Source organism: Leucopleurus acutus, assembly GCF_964270905.1.
Source record: "Leucopleurus acutus genome assembly, chromosome: X".
NCBI lineage: Eukaryota > Metazoa > Chordata > Mammalia > Artiodactyla > Delphinidae > Leucopleurus > Leucopleurus acutus.
Genome location: NC_139148.1, coordinates 113,210,955 through 113,233,956, shown reverse-complemented (window position 1 = coordinate 113,233,956; position 23,002 = coordinate 113,210,955). Strand labels below are relative to the sequence as shown.

Genomic DNA, 23,002 nt, shown 5'->3' with positions numbered 1-23,002 from the left:
AAATTTTATCTGCTATCATTATAGCCACCCAGTATTCTGATTTTTATTGTTTGTATATATATTTTACAACTATTTATTTTCAACGTATCTTTGTCTATATATTTTTTAACATCTTTACTGGAGTATAATTGCTTACAATGGTGTGTTAGTTTCTGCTTTAAAACAAAGTGAATCAGCTATACATACACATATATCCCCATATCTCCTCCCTCTTGCGTCTCCCTCCCACCCTCCTTTTCCCACCCCTCTAGGTGGTCACAAAGCACCGAGCTGATCTCCATGTGCTATGTGGCTGCTTCCCACTAGCTATCTATTTTACATTTGGTAGTGCATATATGTCTGTGCCACTGTCTTGCTTCGTCCCAGCTTAACCTTCCCACTCCCTGTGTCCTCAAGTCCATTCTCTACATCTGAGTCTTTATTCCTGTCCTGCCCCTAAGTGCTTCAGAACCTTGCATACAGTATTTGTTTTTCTCTTTCTGACTTACTTCACTCTGTAGGACAGACTCTAGGTCCATCCACTTCTCTACAAATAACTCAATTTCGTTTCTTTTTATGGCTAATATTCCATTGTATATATGTGCCACATCTTCTTTATCCATTCATCTGTCAATGGACACTTAGGTTGCTTCCACGTCTTGGCTATTGTAAATAGAGCTTCAGTGAACATTATGGTACATGTCTCTTTTTGAATTATGGTTTTCTCAGGGTATATGCCCAGTAGTGGGATTGCTGGGTCATATGGTAGTTCTATTTGTAGTTTTTTAAGGAACCTCTGTACCGTTGTCCATAGTGGCTGTATCAATTTACATTCTCACCAACAGTGCAAGAGGGTCCCCTTTTCTCCACACCCTCTCCAGCATTTATTGTTTGTAGATTTTTTGATGATGGCCTATCTGACTGCTGTGAGGTGATACCTCATTGTAGTCTTGATTTTTTTTAAATCACTTGATTCATTTTATATTTATAGGAAGTAATTTGAGGTACATATAATTTTATTTTACAAATATCACAAATCAGGACATTGAGTCTCGGAGAAATAGACCATACTAAGTCATCCAGCTACCACTACAAGAACAACATTTGAGATTTAGGAAAGGGAGGGATCAAGATGGCAGAATAGGAAGTCCCTGAGCTCACCACCCTCCACCAACACACCAAAACTAAAACTAAATATACAGAAACTCTTTTCTTTGAGGGGGTGATTTATTGTCTTTTTACATCAGTATGTCTTACTTTATTTATACTTGGCAGTTGTCCAAATAATGTCCTTTATAGCAAAAAGGGGGAAAGATTCTGGTCCATGGTCCAATCAAAAATTACGTCTTGTGCTTAGTTTTTATGTCCCTTTACTCTTTTTATTTTTTTACATCTTTATTGAAGTATAATTGCTTTACAATGGTGTGTTAGTTTCTGCTTTATAACAAAGTGAATCAGTTATACATATACATATGTTCCCATATCTCTTCCCTCTTGCGTCTCCCTCCCTCCCACCCTCCCTATCCCACCTCTCCAGGTGGTCACAAAGCACCGAGCTGATCTCCCTGTGCTATGTGGCTGCTTCCCACTAGCTATCTGTTTTACGTTTGGTAGTGTATATATGTCCATGCCACTCTCTCACTTTGTCCCAGCTTACCCTTCCCCCTCCCCATATCCTCAAGTCCATTCTCCAGTAGGACTGTGTCTTTATTCCTGTCTTACCCCTAAGTTTTTCATGACATTTTTTTCTTAAATTCCATATATATGTGTTAGCATATGGTATTTGTCTTTCTCTTTCTGACTTACTTCACTCTGTATGAGAGACTCTAGGTCCATCCACCTCATTACAAATAGCTCAATTTCGTTTCTTTTTATGGCTGAGTAATATTCCATAGTATATATGTGCCATATCTTCTTTATCCATTCATCCAGTGATGGACATTTACGTTGTTTCCATCTCCTGGCTATTGTAAATAGAGCTGCAATGAACATTTTGGTACATGACTCTTTCTGAATTATGGTTTTCTCAGGGTATATGCCCAGTAGTGGGATTGCTGGGTCATATGGTAGTTCTATTTGTAGTTTTTTAAGGAACCGCCATACTGTTGTCCATAGTGGCTGTACCAATTCGCATTCCCAAGAGCAGTGCAAGAGTGTTCCCTTTTCTCCACACCCTCTCCAGCATGTATTGTTTCTAAATTTTTTGATGATGGCCATTCTGACCGGTGTGAGATGACATCTCATTGTAGTTTTGATTTGCATTTCTCTAATGATTAATGATGTTGAGCATTCTTTCATGTGTTTGTTGGCACTCTGTATATCTTCTTTGTAGAAATGTCTATTTAGGTCTTCTGCCCATTGTTGGATTAGGTTGTTTGTTATTTTGTTATTGAGCTGCATGAGCTGCTTGTAAATTTTGGAGATTAATCCTTTGTCAGTTGCTTCATTTGCAAATATTTTCTCCCCTTCTGAGTGTTGTCTTTTGATCTTGTTTATGGTTTCCTTTGCTGTGCAAAAACTTTGAAGTTTCATTAGGTCACATATATTTATTTTTGTTTTTATTTCCATTTCTCTAGGAAGTGGGTCAAAAAGGATCTTGCTGTGATTTATGTCATAGAGTGTTCTGCCTGTGTTCTCCTCTAAGAGTTTTAGAGTATCTGGCCTTATATTTAGGTCTTTAATCCATTTTGAGTTTATTTTGGTGTTTGGTGTGAGGGAGTGCTCTAATTTCATTCTTTTACATGTAGCTGTCCAGTTTTCCCAGCTCCAATTATTGAAGAGGTTGTCCTTTCTCCACTGTACATTCCTGCCTCATTTATCAAAGATAAGGTGACCATATGTGTGTGGGTTTATCTCTGGGCATTCTGTCCTGTTCCATTGATCTATATTTCTGCTTTTGTCCCAGTACCATACGGCCTTGATTACTGTAGCTTTGTGGTATAGTCTGAAGTCAGGCAGCCTGATTCCTCCAGCTCCGTTTTTTCTTCTCAAGATTGCTTTGGCTATTTGGGGTCTTTTGTTTTTCCATACAAACTGTGAAATTTCTTGTTCTAGTTCTGTGAAAAATGCCAGTGGTAGTTTGATAGGGATTGCACTGAATCTGTAGGTTGCTTTGGGTAGTAGAGTCATTTTCACAATGTTGATTCTTCCAATCCAAGAACATGGTATATCTCTCCATCTATTTGTGTCATCTTTAATTTCTTTCATTAGTGTATTATAATTTTCTGCATACACGTCTTTTGTCTCCTTAGGTAGGTTTATTCCTAGATATTTTATTCTTTTTGTTGCAGTGGTAAATGGGAGTGTTTTCTTGCTTTCACTTTCAGGTTTTTCATCATTAGTGTATAGGAATGCCAGATATTTCTGTGCATTAATTTTGTATCCTGCTACTTTACCAAAGTCATTGATTAGCTGTAGTAGTTTTCTGGTAGCATCTTTAGGATTCTCTATGTATAGCATCATGTCATCGGCAAACAGTGACAGCTTTACTTTTTCTTTTCCTATTTGGATTCCTTTTATTTCCTTTTCTTCTCTGATTGCTGTGGCTAAAACTTCCAAAACTATGTTGAATAAGAGTGGTGAGAGTTGGCAACCTTGTCTTGTTCCTGATCTTAGTGGAAGTACTTTCAGTTTTTCACCATTGAGGATGATGTTGACTGTGGGTTTGTCATATATGCCCTTTATTATGTTGAGGAAAGTTCCCTCTATGCTTACTTTCTGTAGGGTTGTTATCATAAATGGGTGTTGAATTTTGTCGAAAGCTTTCTCTGCATCTATTGAGGTGGTATGGTTTTTCTCCTTCAATTTGTTAATATGTGTATCACATTGATTGATTTGCATATAGTGAAGACTCCTTGCATTCCTGGAATAAACCCCACTTGATCATTTTGTATGATATTTTTAATGTGCTGTTGGAATCTGTTTGCCAGTATTTTGTTGAGGATTTCTGCATCTATGTTCATCAGCGATATTGGCCTGTAGTTTTCTTTCTTTGTGACATCCTTGTCTGGTTTTGGTATCAGGGTGATGGTGGGATTGTAGAATGAGTTTGGGAGTGTTCCTCCCTCTGCTATATTTTGGAAGAGTTTGAGAAAGATAGGTGTTAGATCTTCTCTAAATGTTTGATAGAATTCACCTGTGAAGCCATCTGGTCCTGGGCTTTTATTTGTTGGAAGATTTTTAATCACAGTTTCAATCAGTGCTTGTGATTGGTCTGTTCATATTTTCTATTTCTTTGTGATTCAGTCTTGGCAGGTTGTGCATTTCTAAGAATTTGTCCATTTCTTCCAGGTTGTCCATTTTATTGGCATAGAGTTGCTTGTAGTAATCTCTCATGATCTTTTGTATTTCTGCAGTGTTAGTTGTTACTTCTCCTTTTTCATTTCAAATTCTATTGATTGGAGTCTTCTCACTTTTTTTCTTCATGAATCTGGCTAATAGGTGATAAATTTTGTTTACCTTCTCAAAGAACCAGCTTTTAGTTTTATTGATCTTTGCTATCGTTTCCTTCATTTCTTTTTCAGTTATTTCTGATCTGATATTTATGATTTCTTTCCTTCTGCTAACGTTGTGGTTTTTTTGTTCTTCTTTCTCTAATTGCTTTATGTGCAAGGTTAGGTTGTTTTCTCGAGATGTTTCCTGTCTCTTAAGGCGGATTGTATTGCTATAAACTTCCATCTTAGAACTGCTTTTACTGCATCCCATAGGTTTTGGGTCGTCGTGTCTCCATTGTCATTTGTTTCTAGGTACTTTTTTATTTCCTCTTTGATTTCTTCAGTGATCACTTTGTTATTAAGTAGTGTATTGTTTAGCATCCATGTGTTTGTATTTTTTACAGATCTTTTCCTGTAATTGATATCTAGTCTCATAGCGTTGTGGTCGGAAAAGATACTTGATACAATTTCAATTTTCTTATATTTACCAAGGCTTGATTTGTGACCCAAGATATGATCTGTCCTGGAGAATGTTCCATGAGCACTTGAGAAAAATGTGTATTCTGTTGTTTTTGGATGGAAATTCCTATAAATATCAATTAAGTCCATCTAGTTTAATGTACAATTTAAAGCTTGTGTTTCCTTATTTATTTTCATTTTGGATGATCTGTCCATTGGTGAAAGTGGGGTGTTAAAGTCCCCCACTGTGAATGTGTTACTGTCGATTTCCTGTTTTATGGCTGTTAGTATTTTCCTTATTTATTGAGGTGCTCCTATGTTGGGTGCATAAATACTTACAATTGTTATATCTTCTTCTTGGATCAATCCCTTGGTCATTATGTAGTGTCCTTCTTTGTCTATTGTAATAGTCTTTATTTTAAAGTCTATTTTGTCTGATATGAGAATTGCTACTCCAGCTTTCTTTTGGTTTCCATTTGCATGGAATATCTTTTTCCATCCCGTCACTTTCAGTCTGTATGTGTCTCTAGGTCTGAAGTGGGTCTCTTGTAGACAGCATGTATATGGGTCTTGTTTTTGTATTCATTCAGCCAGTCTGTGTCTTTTGGTGGGAGCATTTAATCCATTTACATTTAAGGTAATTATCGATATGTATGTTCCTATTCCCATTTTCTTAATTGTTTTGGGTTTGTTATTATAGGTCTTTTCCTTCTCTTTGTTTCTTGGCTAGAGAAGATCCTTTAGCATTTGTTGTAAAGCTGGTTTGGTGGTGCTGAACTCTCAGCTTTTGCTTGTCTCTAAAGGTTTTAATTTTTCCGTCAAATCTGAATGAGATCCTTGCTGAGTAGAGTAATCTTGGTTGTAGGTTTTTCTCCTTCATCACTTTAAATATGTCCTGCCTGTCCCTTCTGGCTTGCAGTTTCTGCTGAAAAATCAGCTGTTAACCTCATGGGACTCCCTTGTGTGTAATTTGTTGTTTTTCCGTTGCTGATTTTAATATGTTTTCTTTGTATTTAGTATTTGACAGTTTGATTAATATGTGTCTTGGCGTGTTTCTCCTTGGATTATCCTGTGTGGGAGTCTCTGTGCTTCCTGGACTTGATTAGCTATTTCCTTTCCCATATTAGGGAAGTTTCATGTATAATCTCCTCAAATATTTTCTCAGTCCCTTTCTTTTTCTCTTCTTCTTCTGGATCCCCTATAATTCGAATGTTGGTGCGTTTAATGTTGTCCCAGAGGTCTCTGAGACTGTCCTCAGTTCTTTTCATTCGTTTTTCTTTATTCTGCTCTGCAGTAGTTATTTCCACTATTTCATCTTCCCGGTCACTTATCCGTTCTTCTGCCTCAGTTATTCTGTTATTGATCCCTTCTAGAGTATTTGTAATTTCATTTATTGTGATGTTCTTCGTTGTTTGTTTCATCTTTAGTTCTTCTAGGTCCTTGTTAAATGTTTCTTGCATTTTCTGTATTCTATTTCTAAGATTTTGGATCATCTTTACTATCATTATTCTGAATTGTTTTTCAGGTAGACTGCCTATTTCCTCTTCATGTGTTAGGTCTGGTGGGTTTTTATCTTGCTCCTTCATCTGCTGTGTGTTTTTCTGTCTTCTCATTTTGCTTATCTTACTGTGTTTGGGGTCTCCTTTTTGCAGGCTGCAGGTTCGTAGATCACGTTGTTTTTGGTGTCTGTCCCCAGTGGCTAAAGTTGGTTTAGTGGGTTGTGTAGGCTTCCTGGTGGAGGGGACTAGTGCCTGTGTTCTGGTGGATGAGCCTGGATCTTGTCTTTCTGGTGGGCAGGCCTATGTCTGGTGGTGTGTTTGGGCTGTCTGTGGACTTATTATGATTTTAGGCAGCCTCTCTGCTAATGGGTGTGGTTGTGTTCCTGTCTTGCTAGTTGTTTGGCATAGGGTGTCCAGCACTGTAGCTTGCTGGTCATTGAGTGAAGCTGCATGTTGGTGTTGAGATGGAGATCTCTGGGAGATTATTGCCGTTTGATATTATGTGGAGCTGGGAGGTCTCTTGTGGACCAGTGTCCTGAAGTTGGCTCTCCCACCTCAGAGGTACAGCACTGAGTGCTGGCTGTAGCACCAAGAGCCTTTCATCCACATGGCTCAGAATGAAAGGAAGAAAAATGGAAAGAAAGAAAGAGAATAAAAGAAAATAAAGTAAGGTAAAATAAAATAAATTTGTTAAAATAAAAAAATAATTATAAAGAAAAAAGTTTTTTTAAAGAGTATAAAAATACAAAAACGAAAACAAAAAAAATGGATGGATAGAACCCTACGACAAATGGTGAAAGCAAAGCTATACAGACAAAATCTCACACAGAAGCATACACATACACACTCAGAAAAAGAGGAAAAGGGGAAAAAATATTAAATCTTGCTCTCAAAGTCCACCTTCTCAATTTGGGATAATTCATTGTCTATTCAGGTATTCCACAGGTGCAGGGTACATCAAGTTGATTGTGGAGATTTAATCCGCTGCTCCTGATGCTGCAGAGAGCGATTTCCCTTCTGCTTCTTTGTTCGCACAGCTCCTGGGGCTTAGCTTTGGATTTGGCCCCGCCTCTGCGTGTAGGTTGCTGGAGGGCGTCTGTTCTTCGCTCAGACAGAACGGGGTTAAAGGAGCCGCTCATCTGGGGGCTCTGGCTCACTGAGGCCGGGGGGAGCGAGGGGGACGGAGTGCGGGGCCAGCCTGCAGCGGCAGAGGCCGGCGTGACGTTATAGCAGCCTGAGGTGTGCCGTGCATTCTTCTGGGGAAATTGTCCCTGGATCCCGGGACCCTGGCAGTGGCGGGCTGCACAGGCTCCCGGGAGGGAATGTGTGGATGGTGACCTGTGCTTTCACACAGGCTTGTTGGTGGTGGCAGCAGCAGCCTTAGCGTCTCTTGCCTGTCTCTGTGGTCCGCGCTGTTAGCCGCGGCTCACACCCGTCTCTGGAGCTCCTTTAAGCAGTGCTCTTAATCCCCTCTCCTCGCGCACCAGGAAACAAAGAGGGAAGAAGAAGTCTCTTGCCTCTTCGGCAGCTCCAGACTTTTTCCCGGCGTCCCTCCCGGCTAGCCGTCGTGCACTAACCCCTTCAGGCTATGTTCACGCCGCCAGTCCTCTCCCTGCGCTCTGACCGAAGCCCGAGCCTCAGCTCCCAGCTCCGCTCTCCCCGTTGGTGAGCAGACAAGCTTCTTGGGCTGGTTAGTGCTGGTCGGCACCGAACCTCTGTGCGGGAGTCTCTCCGCTTTGCCCTCCGCACCCCTGTGGCTGCGCTTTCCTCCGCGGCCCCGAAGCTTCCAACCTCCGCCACCCGCAATCTGCACCTGTGAGGGGGTTTCTAGTGTGCGGAAACGTTTGTTCCTTCACAGCTCCCTCCCACTGGTGCAGGTCCCATCCCTATTCTTTTGTCTCTATTTATTCTTTTTTCTTTTCCCCTACCCAGGTACGTGTGGAGTTTCTTGCCTGTTGAGAGGTCTGAGGTCTTCTGCCAGCGTTCAGTAGATGTTCTGTAGGAGTTGTTCCACGTGTAGATGTATTTTTGATGTGTCTGTGGGGAGGAAGGTGATCTCCACGTCTTACTCTTCCGCCATCTTCCTGGAAGGCCTCTACAGCAACTCTTGATGAGAATGACCTTAAGACTAGCAAAATGGCTTCTCCTTGCACATTTTGTTTCCTTCTCAGGTCATGGGCAATGTTTCTTTGAAGGCTTCTTACTCTCTTCCCCTTGCTAGTGTTGGAGGGTCTCCTGCAGAGGCAGGGTGTGGCTGTGGTCACCGTGACGAAAAGGACACTGGCAGCAGAAGTTCTGGGAACTACTCCTTGGCATGAGCCCTCCCAGAGTCCACCATTAGCCCCACCAAAAACCAAAATAAAACAAAAAAACTGTAGTCTTGATTTGCATTTCTCTAATGATTAGTGATGTTGAGCATCCTTTCATGTGTTTGTTGGCAATCTGTATATCTTCTTTGGAGAAATGTCTATTTAGGTCTTCTGCCCATTTTTGGATTGGATTTTTTGTTTTTTTGATATTGAACTACATGAGCTGATTATAAATTTTGGAGATCAATCCTTTGTCAGTTGCTTCGTTTCCAAATGTTTTCTCCCATTGTGAGTGTTGTCTTTTTGTCATGTTTATGGTTTCCTTTGCTGTGTAAAAGCTCTTAAGTTTCATTAGGTCCCATTTATTTATGTTTGTTTTTATATCCACTTCTGTAGGAGGTTGATCAAAAATGATCTTGCTGTGATTCATGTTATAGAGTGTTCTGCCTATGTTTTCCTCTAAGAGTTTTATAGTGTCTAGCCTTACATTTAGGTCTTTAATCCATTTTGAGTTTATTTTTGTGTGTGGTGTTACGGAGTGTTCTAATTTCAATCTTTTACATGTTGCTGTCCAGTTTTACCAGCAGCACTTATTGAAGAGGGTATCTTTTCTCCATTGTATATATTCTTGCCTCCTTTTTCAGAAATAAGGTGACCGTATATGCATGCGTTTATCTCTGGGCTTTCTATCCTATTGATCTATATTTCTGCTTTTGTGCCAGTACCATACTGCCTTGATTTTTATAGCTTCATAGTATAGTCTGAAGTCCAGGAGCCTGATTCCTCTAGCTCCATTTTTCTTTCTCAAGATTGTTTTGGCTATTCGGAGTCTTCTGTGTTTCCATATGAATTGTAAAATTTTTTATTCTAATTCTGTGAAGAATGCCATTGGTAGTTTGATAGGGATTGTATTGAATCTGTAGATTGCTTTGGAGAGTATACTCATTTTCACTATGTTGATTCTTCCAATCCAAGAACATTGTATATATCTCTCCATCTGTTTGTATCATCTTTAATTTCTTTCATTAGTGTCTTTTAGTTTTCTGCATACAGGTCTTATGTCTCCTTAGGTAGGTTTATTCCTAGGTATTTCATTCTTTTATTTACAGTGGTAAATGGGAGTGTTACCTTAATTTCTCTTTCAGATTTTTCATCATTAGTGTATAGGAACGCAAGAGATTTTTGTGCATTAATTTTGTATCCTGCTACTTTACCAAATTCATTGATTAGCTCTAGTAGTTTTCTGGTAGCATCTTTAGGAGTTTCTGTGTATAGTATCATGTCATCTGCAAAAAGTGACAGGTTTACTTCTTTTCCAATTTGGATTCCTTTTATTTCTTTTTCTTCTCTGATTGCCATGGCAAGGACTTCCAAAACTATGTTGAATAAAAGTGGTGAGAATGGACATCCTTGTCTTGTTCCTGATCTTAGAGGAAATGCTTTCAGTTTTTCACCATTGAGGATGATGTTTGCTGTAGGTTTGTCGTATATGGCTTTTATTGTCTTGAGTTAGGTTCCCTCTGTGCCCACTTTCTGGAGAATTTTTATCATAAATCAGTGTTGAATTTTGTCAAAAGGTTTTCCTGCATCTCTTGAGATGATCATGCTCTTTTATTCTTGCATTTGTCAATATGGTGTATCACACTGATTTGAGTACATTGAAGAATCCTTGCATCCCTGGGATAAATCCCACTTGATCATGATGTATGATCCTTTTAATGTGTTGTTTGATTCTGTTTGCTAGTATTTTGTTGAGGATTTTTGCGTCTATGTTCATGTGATATTGGCCTGTAATTTTCTTTTGTGTGTGTGTGTGTTACATGGGCCTCTCACTGTTGTGGCCTCTCTTGTTGTGGAGCACAGCCTCCGGACTCACAGGCTCAGCGGCCATGGTTCACGGGCCCAGCCGCTCTGCGGCATGTAGGATCTTTCCAGACCGGGGCACGAACCTGTGTCCCCTGCATCAGCAGGCAGACTGTCAACCACTTCGCCACCAGGGAAGCCCTGTAATTTTCTTTTTTTGTGATTTTTTTCTGGTTTTGGTATCAGGGTGATGGTGGCCTTATGGAATGAATTTGGGAGTGCTCCACCCTCTGCAATTTTTTCAAGAGTTTGAGAAGGATGGATGTTAGCTTTTCTCTAAATATTTGATAGAAATAGCCTGTGAAGCCATCTGGTCCTGGACTTTGTTGGAAGAGTTTTAATCACGGTTTCAATTTCATTACTTGTGATTTGTCTGTTCATATTTTCTGTTTCTTCCTTGTTCAGTGTTGGAAGGTTTAGGTTTCTAAGAATTTGTCCATTTCGTCTAGGTTGTCCATTTTATTGGCATATAATTGCTTGTAGTATTCTCCTCTGATCCTTTGTATTTCTCTGATGTCTGTTGTAACTTCTCCTTTTTCATTTCTAATTTTATGGATTTGAGTCTTCTCCCTTTTTTTCTTGATGAGTGTGGCTAAAGTTTTATGTATTTTGTTTATCTTCTCAAAGAACAAGCTTTCAGTTTCATTGATCTTTGCTATTGTTTTCTTTGTTTCTATTTCTGATCTGATTTTTATGTTTTCTTTCCTTCTACTAACGTTGGATTTTGTTTGTTCTTCTTCCTCTAGTTGCTTTAGGTGTAAGGTTAGGTAGTTTGAGATTTTTCTTGTTTCATGAGGTAAGATTGTATTGCTCTAAACTTTCCTCTTAGAACTTCTTTTGCTTTGTCCATGGGCTTTGGATCTTCATGGTTTTGTTGTCATTTGTTTCTAGGTATTTTTTGATTTCCCCTTTGATTTCTTCAGTGATCCATTGGTTATTTAGTAACATATTGTTTATCCTCCGTGTGTTTGTGTTTTTTTAGGTTTTTTTTCCCCTGTATTTGATTTCTAATCTCATAGTGTTGTGGTCGGAAAAGATGGTTGATATGATTTCAGTTTTCTTAAATTTTCCAAGGCTTGATTTGTGACCCAAGATGTGATCTATCCTGGAGAATGTTCCATGTTCACTTGAGAAGAAAGTGTATTCTTCTGCTTATGGATGGAATATCCCATAAATATCAATTAAGTCTATCTGGCTAACTTCTTACAGTAAATTATAGATAATTGATTTTATATCTTTCTTCTTTATAATATAAACATTTGAAGTTATAAATGTCCCCCAAAGCACTGCTTTTGCTCCATCTCATGAATTTTTATGTATTGTCTTCATGTTCACTTAGTTTGAAGTATTCTATAATTTTTCTGTGATTTTTCCCTTAATCCATGGGTTACTCAGTCATGTGCTGTTTAAATTCCAAAAATGTGGGAGTTTCTCAGATATTCTATTATTGTTGATTTCTAACTAATTTTCATTATGGCCAAAAAAGAAATCCTGTTAGATTTAAATATGTGAAATTTATTAAGACATTTTATGGTCCAGCACTGATCTATCTTAAAATTCTGTGTATACCTCAAAGTATGTTTTTTCTGAAATTATTGCATGCAGTGTTTTATAAATGTGTTCAGTCAACATGGTTGATAATGTTCTAAAAATTTTCTTTATCTTTACTTTTTTCCCAGATGGGATAATTTGTATCACTCTGTCTCCAACTTTGTTAACCATTTTTTTTACCAGCTCCAAGCCATTGATTTTTCATTTCAAAGAGTATACTTTTCAGTCCTAGAATTTCCATTTGATTCTTTTTCATCGTTTTAGTTTTTGCCTTGGGATGCCAATTTGCCCACTTATCTTGACCACCTTTTCTTTTAAGTCTTTGAACAAATTTTGACAGCTTTTAATAATCCTTCTTTGCTTATTCAACATCTGAGTCATTATGGTATCTATTCCTATTTACTTATTTCTTACAACTTTGTGTTACATTTTTCTCTTTATTCACACTTTTAGTAATATTTGATTGTATAATGGATAACACTGATGATATTTTAAGAGATTTTTGATTCTCTTATCTTCTTCCTAAAGATATTTTATTTTCTAGCTGACAGTTCAATTATAACCAGATCATCTTGAACTTTTAGAGCCTTCACTTAATACTTTGTTAGTGAGTCTGATTCAGTTTTACCCTTAGTCTTAGGTTAAATCCTTGGACATAGTCTTTATTCCTGAGGCATACTCTTTTGGAAGTTTCTATAGAAAACCTAAGATATTTATGAAGATCCTGTAACTTTATTGAATTCAGCCTCCAAACTCTGTTGCCCTTATGGTGAGCAATGGCTAAAATCTCTGTTCCAATTTTCTGCCATATTTCTGTTGCTTTTTGTTTTCTTATTGTTTTTTTTCTGTACATGTGCAATTCAAAGGTCATCTATGTATTTAATGGGAGTTAGTACTTAAAAATTGGGGCTCACCTTTGTGTGATGCTCCTCTTTTTGGGACTTCTTCATTCAAATTTTAGCCGCTCTGGAAAGCCCCAAATCCATTCTCTGGTACCCCAAGCCAATATGATTTGAGATTTCTGCTTGTGCTTTAGCTACCTGACACCAAATTTCCTGGGTAATGTCTTCAGAGTAAAAGCCATATAAATATGGATTGCACCTAGTGTGATTGTGTTCTTTTGACAGTTTGAATACTCTGCAGATTATGCTTCCAAATAGTTCATGTCTAATATTCTCTCCAGATTTTTTTTTAATCTGTGAGACAGTTGGTCCAAAACAAGCCACTCTGCCATTACCAGACTCCAAATTTGTTCTCTTTTAAAAAATGTTCAAAAGAGAAAAAAAAAATTTGCATGACATATCACAGGCTGAATTGTGCTGATACATTTACAAGTGAAACTGAATATGTCATACAGTTATCTGTTGTTCTTTCTATAATATATATCAATTTCTGGGGAGGGGTTTGTGTAACCATGGGAACAATCACTTCTTCTCTCAGTAACCAGTTTATTAAATGGAAAGTGATATCTATCTTGATTTCACTTCATAGAAAATGCCAGTTTTCTGGTTCATTATCTGTTCTCATCTTGGTCTATATGCAGCATTTGAAAGAGTTGGTCATTCTCTCCCTCTTGAGAACCTTTGTTTTTTTGTTTTCTGGGACAATAGACCCCTGTAATTTGCTTTACAACTCACTGGCCTCTCTACGTCTATATCTTTTGCAGGTTCTTTTTCTCCATGACCTCTGAATGTTGGAGTTCCTCAGGTCAGAGTTCTTGGATTTTTGTCTTCTCCTGCTACTTTCTCTTGACAATCTCATTCATACCATGGCTCTAAATATACTCTGTATTTTGAAAATTTCCATATTTATATTTCTAGTTTACCTCTCTCCTCTGAACTCCAGATTCATATGTTTAACTGTTTAGTGATATTGCCTCTTTTTTGCTTAATACACATCTCAAAATTAACATGTGTAAAACTGAAATCTTGCTCTCTCCTTGCACTTTCCATCTCCAAAATATTCCCTGATAACCTCCATCTCTATTATCCCCCATATCTAGTTGTTTAGAGCATAATCATTTGAGTCATCCTTAACTCTTTCCTTCACACCCCTGATCCACCATCTTTGAATTCTGATGTCCCTTCCTTCAAATATTTCCAAAATCCTATCACTTCTCACTACTTTGATTACCACCTTGTTCTGAGCCAACATCATCTTTTACCTGGGTTATTGCAATATCCTTCTACATAGTCTCAAAGCTTCTGTCCTTGCCCCCATTAAAGTCATGTTTTTCATTTAACAGTCAGAGTTACTCTTTAAAAATGTAAGTCAGATCAGGACTCTCCACTACCCAAACTCTTTCAAAGATTTAGAAATAATTATAAAATTATGTTTATTGGCTTCTAAGATATAAAGATATAATTTGTATGACAATATTACAAATAAGGGGGGAAGGAACTGAGTTATATAAGAACAAAGTTTATGTATACTGTTGAAATTCAAGTGTTATTTATCCAAACTAGATTGCTATATATTAAGATGTTAATTATAATTCCAAAAGCAACCATTAAGTACATAACTAAAAATATATATTAAAAGAAACAATTGAATTAAAATGAAATACTAGAAAATGTATATTAACACAAAAGAAAATAATAATGGAGGAATAGAGTAACAAATGAGATATAAGACATACGGAAAAGTAAAAGCAAAATGGCAGGTCTAAATCCTACCATATCAATAATTACATTAAATGTAAATGGACTAAACTCTCCAACCAAAAGATAGAAACTGGCCAATGGGATTTAGAAAATATCAAAACATGATCCAACTGTATACTATCTACAAGAAACTCACTTTAGATTCAAAGACACAAATGTATTGAAAATAAAAGTTTAGAAAACATGCAAGCAGCACCAAAAATAGAGCTGGTGGAGCTAAACTAATATTAGACATAATAGACCTTAAGACAAACATTGTTACTACAGACAAAGGAGAACATTTTGTAATGATTAAAGTGTCAATCCATCAAGGAGACACAATAGTTATATGCTATATGCATCTAACAACATATGCATCTAACAACTGAGTCACAATGTACATAAAGTAAAATATGACAGAATTTAAGTGAGAAATAGACAATTCAACAATAATAGTTAGAGACTTCCATACCCCATTTTCAATCATTGATAGAATAACTAAACAGAAGACAAGAAAATAAAAGGCTTTAACAACACTGTAAACCAACTGGATCTATCCAATTCTGTTGACTCCACTTGACATCAACAGAATTAACATTCCTCTCAAGTGCACATAAAACATTTCCAGGATAGATCAAAAACTAAGAAATGCAATAATTCTCAATAAATGGAAAATAATTTAAAACATACAAGTACGTTTATGACCACAATGGAATAAAATTAGAAATTAAAAACAAGAATTAGAGTAATTCCCAAATATATGAAAATTAAACAAATACTCTAAGTAATCAATAGGTCATAAAAGAAATGAAAAGGTAAGTTAGGAAGTTCTTTGAAATGAGTGAAAACACATAAAATACCGAAATTCATGAGGTACAGTTAAATCAGTGCTTAGAAAGTTTTAGCTATAAACGTCTATAGTAAAAAGAGAAATATTTCAGTAACCTAAGCTTTTATGTAAAGAAACTAGAAAGTGAAGATAAAACTAAACTCAAAACAAGCATTGAGAAACAAATAATAAAGATTAGAATGGAAATAAATAGAGAAGAGAAAAATCATATAGAAATGCATCAAAACTAAACATTTATTCTTTGGAGAGATTAAAAAAATGATAAACTTTTAGCTTGATTGACCAAGAAAAAGAGAAAGAAAACTCAAATTTATAAAATCAAAAATGAAATTTGGGACATCACTACCAAACTTAGAGACATGAGAATAATTATAAGGGAATACTGTTAATCATTGTATGCCAATAAGTTTGATAAGCCAAATTCAATGAACAAATTCCAAAAAACACAAAATGCCTCAAGAAGGAATAGACAATCTAAATAGACCTATTATAAGTAAAGTGATTGAATTAATAATCAAACATCTTTCCGCAAAGAAAAGTTCTAACCAATATAGATTCACTGGAGAATTCTTCCAAACATTTGAAGAATAATTGACACCAGTCCTTCACAAACTCTTCCAAAAATAGAAGAGAAGGGAAAACTTCCCAAGTTATTCAATAGGGCTGATATTATCCTTATACCAAAACCAGACACACATCACAAGAAAACTACAAACTAGTATCCCTTTTGAATATAGATCCCAAATCCTTAACTAAACACTAGCAAAGCAAATCCAGCATCATATAAAAAGAATTATTTGCCATAACTAAGTGATATTTATCCCAGAAATGCAAGGTTGACTTAACATATCTATGTAATACACTATATTAATTCATTAAAGGACAAAAGCCACATCATCATCTAAACAGATACAGTTAAATAATTTTACAAAATCTAATACCTTTTCATAATAAAAAAGCATTGAGGGGACTTCCCTGGTGGCGCAGTGGTTGGGAATATGCCTGCCAATGCAGGTGACACAGGTTCGTGCCCTGGTCCAGGAAGATCCCATATGCTGCAGAGCAGCTAAGCCTGTGTGTCACAACTACTGAGCCTGCACTCTAGAGCCAACGAGCCACAACTACTGAAGCCCACGAGCCTAGAGCCCGTGCTCCACAACAAGAGAAGCCACCACAATGAGAACCCCGTGCACCATAACGAAGAGTAGCCCCCGCTCGTTGCAACTAGAGAAAGCAAGCATGCAGCAATGATGACCCAACTCAGCCAAAAAAATAAAAATTAAATTAAAAGCATTGGGCAACTAGGAACAGAAGGAATGTTACTCAACCTGATAAAGGCCATAGATGAAAACCGCACAACTGACATTGTAATTAATGGTGAAAGACTGCAAGTTTTCCCCCTAAGATCCTGGAAGAAGACCAGGATTTCTACTTTTGCCACTTCTATTCCACATTGTTCTGCATTTTTTGCCAGGGCAATTAGGCAAAAATAAATAAATAAAAATAAAAATTAGAAATCATCCATATTGGAAAAGAAGTACTGTTAGCTCTATTCACAAGTGTCATTATCTTGTATATAGGAAATCCTAAGGAACCCACAGAAAAAATTATTAGAACTAATAAGCTCTTTCAACAAAAATATACTGAATCAATGGTATTTCTATAAACTAGCAATGAATGATCAAAAATGAAATTAAGAAAGTAATTCCAATTACCATAACATAAAAAAGGATAAAATACTTAGGAATAAATTTAACAAAAGAAGTGCAAGACTTGTCCAATGAAAACGACAAAAAACTGTTGAAAGAAAGTAAAGAAGACCTAACTAAATGGGAAAATTTCCTATTTTCATGACTAGGAAGACTTAATATTGGAAAATAGGAAGAGGGCAATACTCCCCCAATTGATCTATAGGTTCAACCCAATCTCTATCTAAATCCCAGCTGGAATTTTTTAGAAATTGGCCCATCAACCCTAAAATTCATATGGAAATGCAAGGGGCCCACAGTAGCGAAATCAATTTTGAAAACTAACAAAGTTGGAAGATTCACAAAACAAGCACATGAAAAGATGCACATCATTAGTTATTAAGAAAATGCAAATAAAAATCACAATGAGATACTAGTTTTAGCCCACTAAGATGGCTATAAAAATCTAATTGTACACTAACAAGACTTAGCTAGCATGTGGAGAAATTGGAAACTATATATTGCTATGGTGTGGATTCCCCTATTTCTCTAGTTTTGCAGACACATGTATTCACATCCTGAAGATTATTATTTCTGAAAACATAGGGACAAGCACCTGATGAATAGATAAACAAAATGTGATATATCCAATACAATGGAATATCATTCAGCTATAAAACGTTACTCAACATAGATGAACCTTGAAAACATTATGCTAAAAAGGTACATATTGTATGCTTTCCTTTATATCATATTATATTATTTACATCATATTCAACAAAACTTCATTTATTGCAGGAATAAATGAACACTTTTCTGTGTGCTCCTTTCCATATGATGAAAATGGTAGACTTCACAGTTCTGCTTTCATGAGTTATAGAAACTCAAGGGTCATTCTGCAGATAATTTTATTTTCTTATTACTTTGTACTGGTGTTGTTGACATACTCAAAAGCCAATGATATATTCTTAGCCTTCTTCAAATTTTAAATTCTTTCTTTTAAACACAGGAAAAGTTGTTACTATGGCTCTCAAGTGCATTTTCTTCACTTTGCTGCTGCCAGTACACAGCACGAAGCTCTCTTCTCAGTGCTGTTGATTTTTAAGGGGTCAGTTCAACCTTTTAAGATGTCGCCTTGTGATTTTGGCACACCTTATTGAGGAGATGGTGTGCAGGGAGGCAGAGTTGCCCATTATCAGCTGCAAGCCAAAAGTGCTGTTTGGCAGAGATAAGAAATTTAAACAAGTTTCCCAAGGCATAGGTAGTTCCAAAGTATTGCCTGTTTATTATAATTCTAACCTGTTTACTTAGTAATACAAGGAAGGTTTTAAGAAAACAGCTCTCACAATAAACATTTAACATAAAGGCACCGTACACACATATCTCTAGCTGATTAATTGTTCTTATAATCTCTTACACTTTCTATTCATCCAGAGTCTTTTTTTTTCATCCAGAGTCTTGACTTCATGTCAGAAGTCTTCCTGCAGCTTGTTCTCTACTTCTGGATGTAACATATTTCTCTCTTTAGAGAGAACCCTGTCTAACTTCTTCCTGAGGTAATCAAAAGGGAAGACATTAGTTTACCTGTCTGATTTTCTCTTGTAGCTAAAAAAGTCCCTGCCTCTCCCCAATAAATTTCTTTCTGTCAGCAAAAGGCACATCTCATTGCTTGTTCTATTCTACCTCTTCTTAGTCCCTAATGAAAATGATCAAATTCCAATAAGTATTAGGTTTGCAGTTTTACTGCATTTTTCCTTTCTTTTGAGGAATCACGTTTGTTTCCCGCCTCTAGTGTTTGACTTTATCTGCTTGCTGTGTCTTGTTAGTTAGTTATTAGTACCTTCCCTTTAGTTTTAGGGGTGCTTTAGTTTAAGCGAGAAGTTTTAGAAACACCAGGAATAAAACTTACACAAGAATTTGTTCAAGGTTAAAATGGTAATGTTACAATGAAATTTGCATAACACCATAGATTCTCTTTCTAAAGAGTTCTCTATTGGGATTCACACATTTTATTATTTTCATTTTCATTTACAACAGCTTCTGTTGTTGACTGATTAGGCATTAATTGCAGGAGTGCTTACCAGAGTGAAATAAAATGGCTCAAACTGGGGATCTGCCTGTCAGGATGTATCTGAAAACTGATGGAGTCAATCAATGTTGAAACAAATTTTGTGGCTTTTTATTAGTCATATGTTACTGAGTGTAGCATTTTGTTTCCAAAATTGGACTGATTCATTGCCAGTTTGAACCAACAACAAAGACCCTAACTATTGAAACACAAATGACCAATGAACATGAGAAACATATTCAATCTCCTTTCTAATAAGATAAATTCAAATTAAGAACACAGTGGGAACATATTTTTTAGTCTATCCTATTTGCATGGATTATTTTAAAAATGATATAGTCATTATTTATATAGACATAAGCAAACACTCAAAAATGGCTTTGTGTTAGAGAGTTATTGACAGTTTTTTTCTTTTTTGACCGATGGGTATTCTGTGTCCACCATGTGCCAGTCATTGTGGTAGAAGCTAACGCGTATTATCCTATTTAATTCTCAAAACGAGTTTGTGAGGTAGGCACTCTTATAATCCATATTTTACAGATGAGAAAATTGAAGCTTAAAGATGGAAACTAACTAACTAAACACCACACAACCGTGAGTACCAGACTTAAATACATGTCTTCCAGATTCTAACACCTATGCAAGCCTCATTGAGTGCTGGGATTATAGGTGGTATTTCATTTCTTCTCCCCCAATGTGTTTTTAAAAAAATGAACATTATAATTCTTATGATCGAAAGATACAGTACATGCTTGTTTTCTTTTAAGGAGTTCCTCCTGAGTTAAATTTGCTCTATGTGAGGTCAACAACTTTGGAAGTGGCATGCAATTATCCAGAAGTAGGGTACATTGGCAGAGAAAATGTGGCCCTATCTACTGATCAAGACATGCAATTGTATGTTCCGTAGAGTCATCAGTTCTGGCCCTCAGTATGTACACAGTCTTGAAGGGCTCGTTGCTTCAGCAGAGGACTTTCTATGTGGAAGTCTTATATAGCAGTTGAGTAATTTTTCTCTCTCTACCCACTCACATCTATCATTTCTAAGCCTGAATCATAATATACCTCATACAAAAAGTATTGAGTTAAGAATTGTCCATTTTACAAGTTTGCTCTTTATCATCTATAAAAGAGAATCTAGAATATTGAAATGTTTCTCATTTATTAAAACAAAATCAAGCTACTCAGGATTCAAATGTGCTAATTATTATTTTGTTTTATAAGCTCTCCCACAAGATTGTCCTGTATAATTTATTACCTAAATGGATGACATTGTAAATGCTTAATGTTTTTCTCAGTGAGAGTAAGTTCTTTATCACACACCTGTTGGAAATAGAAAAAAACACATTTGAAAATAATTACGTTACTAAAATATTGTTTAGTATTTGGACCTTGTTATTTTTACAAGTCAGTGTCAAGCTGTTGGTTAGATGAGCCTCTGTGGGTTATTCATGCCCTTTTTAGGACTGTTTCTTCTTAATTATTTTTCTTAGGGCATCTTTCACATCCTTGTTCCTCAAGGTATAAATGAGAGAGTTCAACACAGGGCTTACAGCACTGTAAAATGTAGAGGTGACTTTGCCCTGGTCCCGGTACTCCCTTGACTGAGGTTTCAGGTACATGCAGGTGGCTGTCCCATAAAATATGGTGACCACAGTCAGATGGGATCCACAGGTGAAGAAAGTTTTGAGCCTGGCCTCTGCAGAGTGGATCCTCAGCACAACAACCACAATGCGAGTATAAGAGATGAGGATGAAGGTGAAGTGCAGCGGCAGTGTCAATATACCGATGACCAGACCCAGAATAAGTCTGACTAGGGTGTCTGACCAGATGAGCTTCAACAGGGCCTGTGCCTCACAGGTAAAATGGTTGATGATATTGTGTCCACAAAAACTGGCAAGAATTGCAGTGATTGGTATTACTGCTAAAAGGAAGGCACTAGCCCAGGTCACCACAGCCAACTGTATGCAGACCTGGTCATTCATAATGATGGTGTGACACAGGGGATTGGATATTGCAATAAATCTATCATAAGCCATGACATCAAGGATGAGGCACTCTGTCATCCCCAGAAAAAGAGCAATGGTCATCTGAGCATAACAGCTAGTATAGGAAATGGTGGGATAGTCTCTTAAACCATTGAACAATAAAAAAGGCACTGAATTGCTAGAGTAGCAGATATCAAGGAAGGGCAAGTTGCTTAAGAAAAAATACATAGGGGTGTGAAGCTGCTTATCTACTCTAACCGCAACAGTGATGAGACTGTTACCCACCAATGTAATCAGGTAGACTGCTACCCTGGACTTTTGGATGATTGGACAAACCCACCAGGATGAACTCTGTCACTTCGCTGGCATTATCTGTAATCAGAATATCCATTGTGTTCTATCTGCTGAGGAAGAAGAAATTGAAATCATTTTAATTTGGGAAACATTTATTGAGTGTTTGCTGTATCCTCAGTAGTATATCAGGTGCTATCAGGAGGAGATGTCTATGAAACAAGTGATGCTGTTTGTAAGTTTATGTTCTATTTTGGAAGATGAAGCATTCATACACAGCACAAGATTAATTTGCAAAGTAGCACAATCCATTGTGAGTCTTAATCCCTTCCTCTATAAAATGAGGGAGGTTGGACTCCACCTGAAGCATGCTTTGAACACTCCCCCTAAAAGAAAATGTGCTAATTTACTGCGTAAATGTAATCAGATCCCTGAATCACAGAATTACTAATTGTTCTTTCCTGCTATGGATATTAGCCAGAGGTTTATCTTTAGCTTGTTCATATCCTTGGCATAAAATGTGTGCCCAGTTCACTCATTTCTTCCTTAACCTGCACATCCAATCAATCACTAAGTACTATTGGCTTGTCCTCCTAAATATATTTCAAATCTACCTACAAATCTCTATACCCACAGCCAACACTTATCTAGTAAGAGCCACCATCGTCTCACATCTGGACTAACACAAGAGCTACTTAATAGGTTTCCCTACTTCCATTCTTGCCTCTCTATAGTCTATTCTACACATAGCAGCCTTTTACAAACATTCCCATGCTTAATACCACTCTAGGGCTTCTAATTACAATCGGAATGCAATCTAACCTGTTTACCATGACCCACAAGAGTCTAAATGACCTGACCCTAACCTTATCTTGCATAGTCTCTTCTCATGCTGACCTTGTTTCAGCAATATTATCTTTATGAAGCACTCTAAGATTGTTCCTACCTCAGGATTTTGCACATTGTGTTCTTGCTGGGGGAAATGTTCTTCCTACCGTTTTTGCTTGGTGAACTCCTAGTCATTCTTAATACCTCAGCCTAAAAGGAACTTCATTACAAAAGCCTTCCCTAACCCCACTAATTTAAATCAGATCTCTTTGTTAAAATTGTTCATAGTACTCAGAACTTTTCTTGTATGGCTCTTATCACAGTTTGTATTTATATATTTATGTGATTATTTAATTTCTGCTCTCTTACTATAGCTCTAGGAGGAATGAGGCCCTGACTGTTCTATGTACTACCTTATTTTCACTACCTCACACAGTACCTGGTGTGAACCCACAAAATGTGGGTTCAATATATGTTTGTTGAATGAATCAAGGCCAGTTATTTGGTTCTTCTCTCTTACCCAATGTCATGAAATTGATTTGACTGAAACTACTTTG

The 23,002-nt window shown here is 36.9% G+C and overlaps 1 pseudogene across 1 annotated transcript in view; it reads right to left on the bottom strand.

Annotated features, from left to right (window-relative positions):
* LOC309978053 overlaps positions 1-21,717 on the bottom strand; it is a 61,183-nt pseudogene extending 39,466 nt beyond the window's left edge. Inside the window, exon 1 of the transcript in view lies at positions 20,892-21,717. The product of the transcript in view is annotated as an uncharacterized misc_RNA (transcript). The remainder of the gene's footprint in view (positions 1-20,891) is intronic.
* Between the last annotated feature and the right edge of the window lie 1,285 nt (positions 21,718-23,002).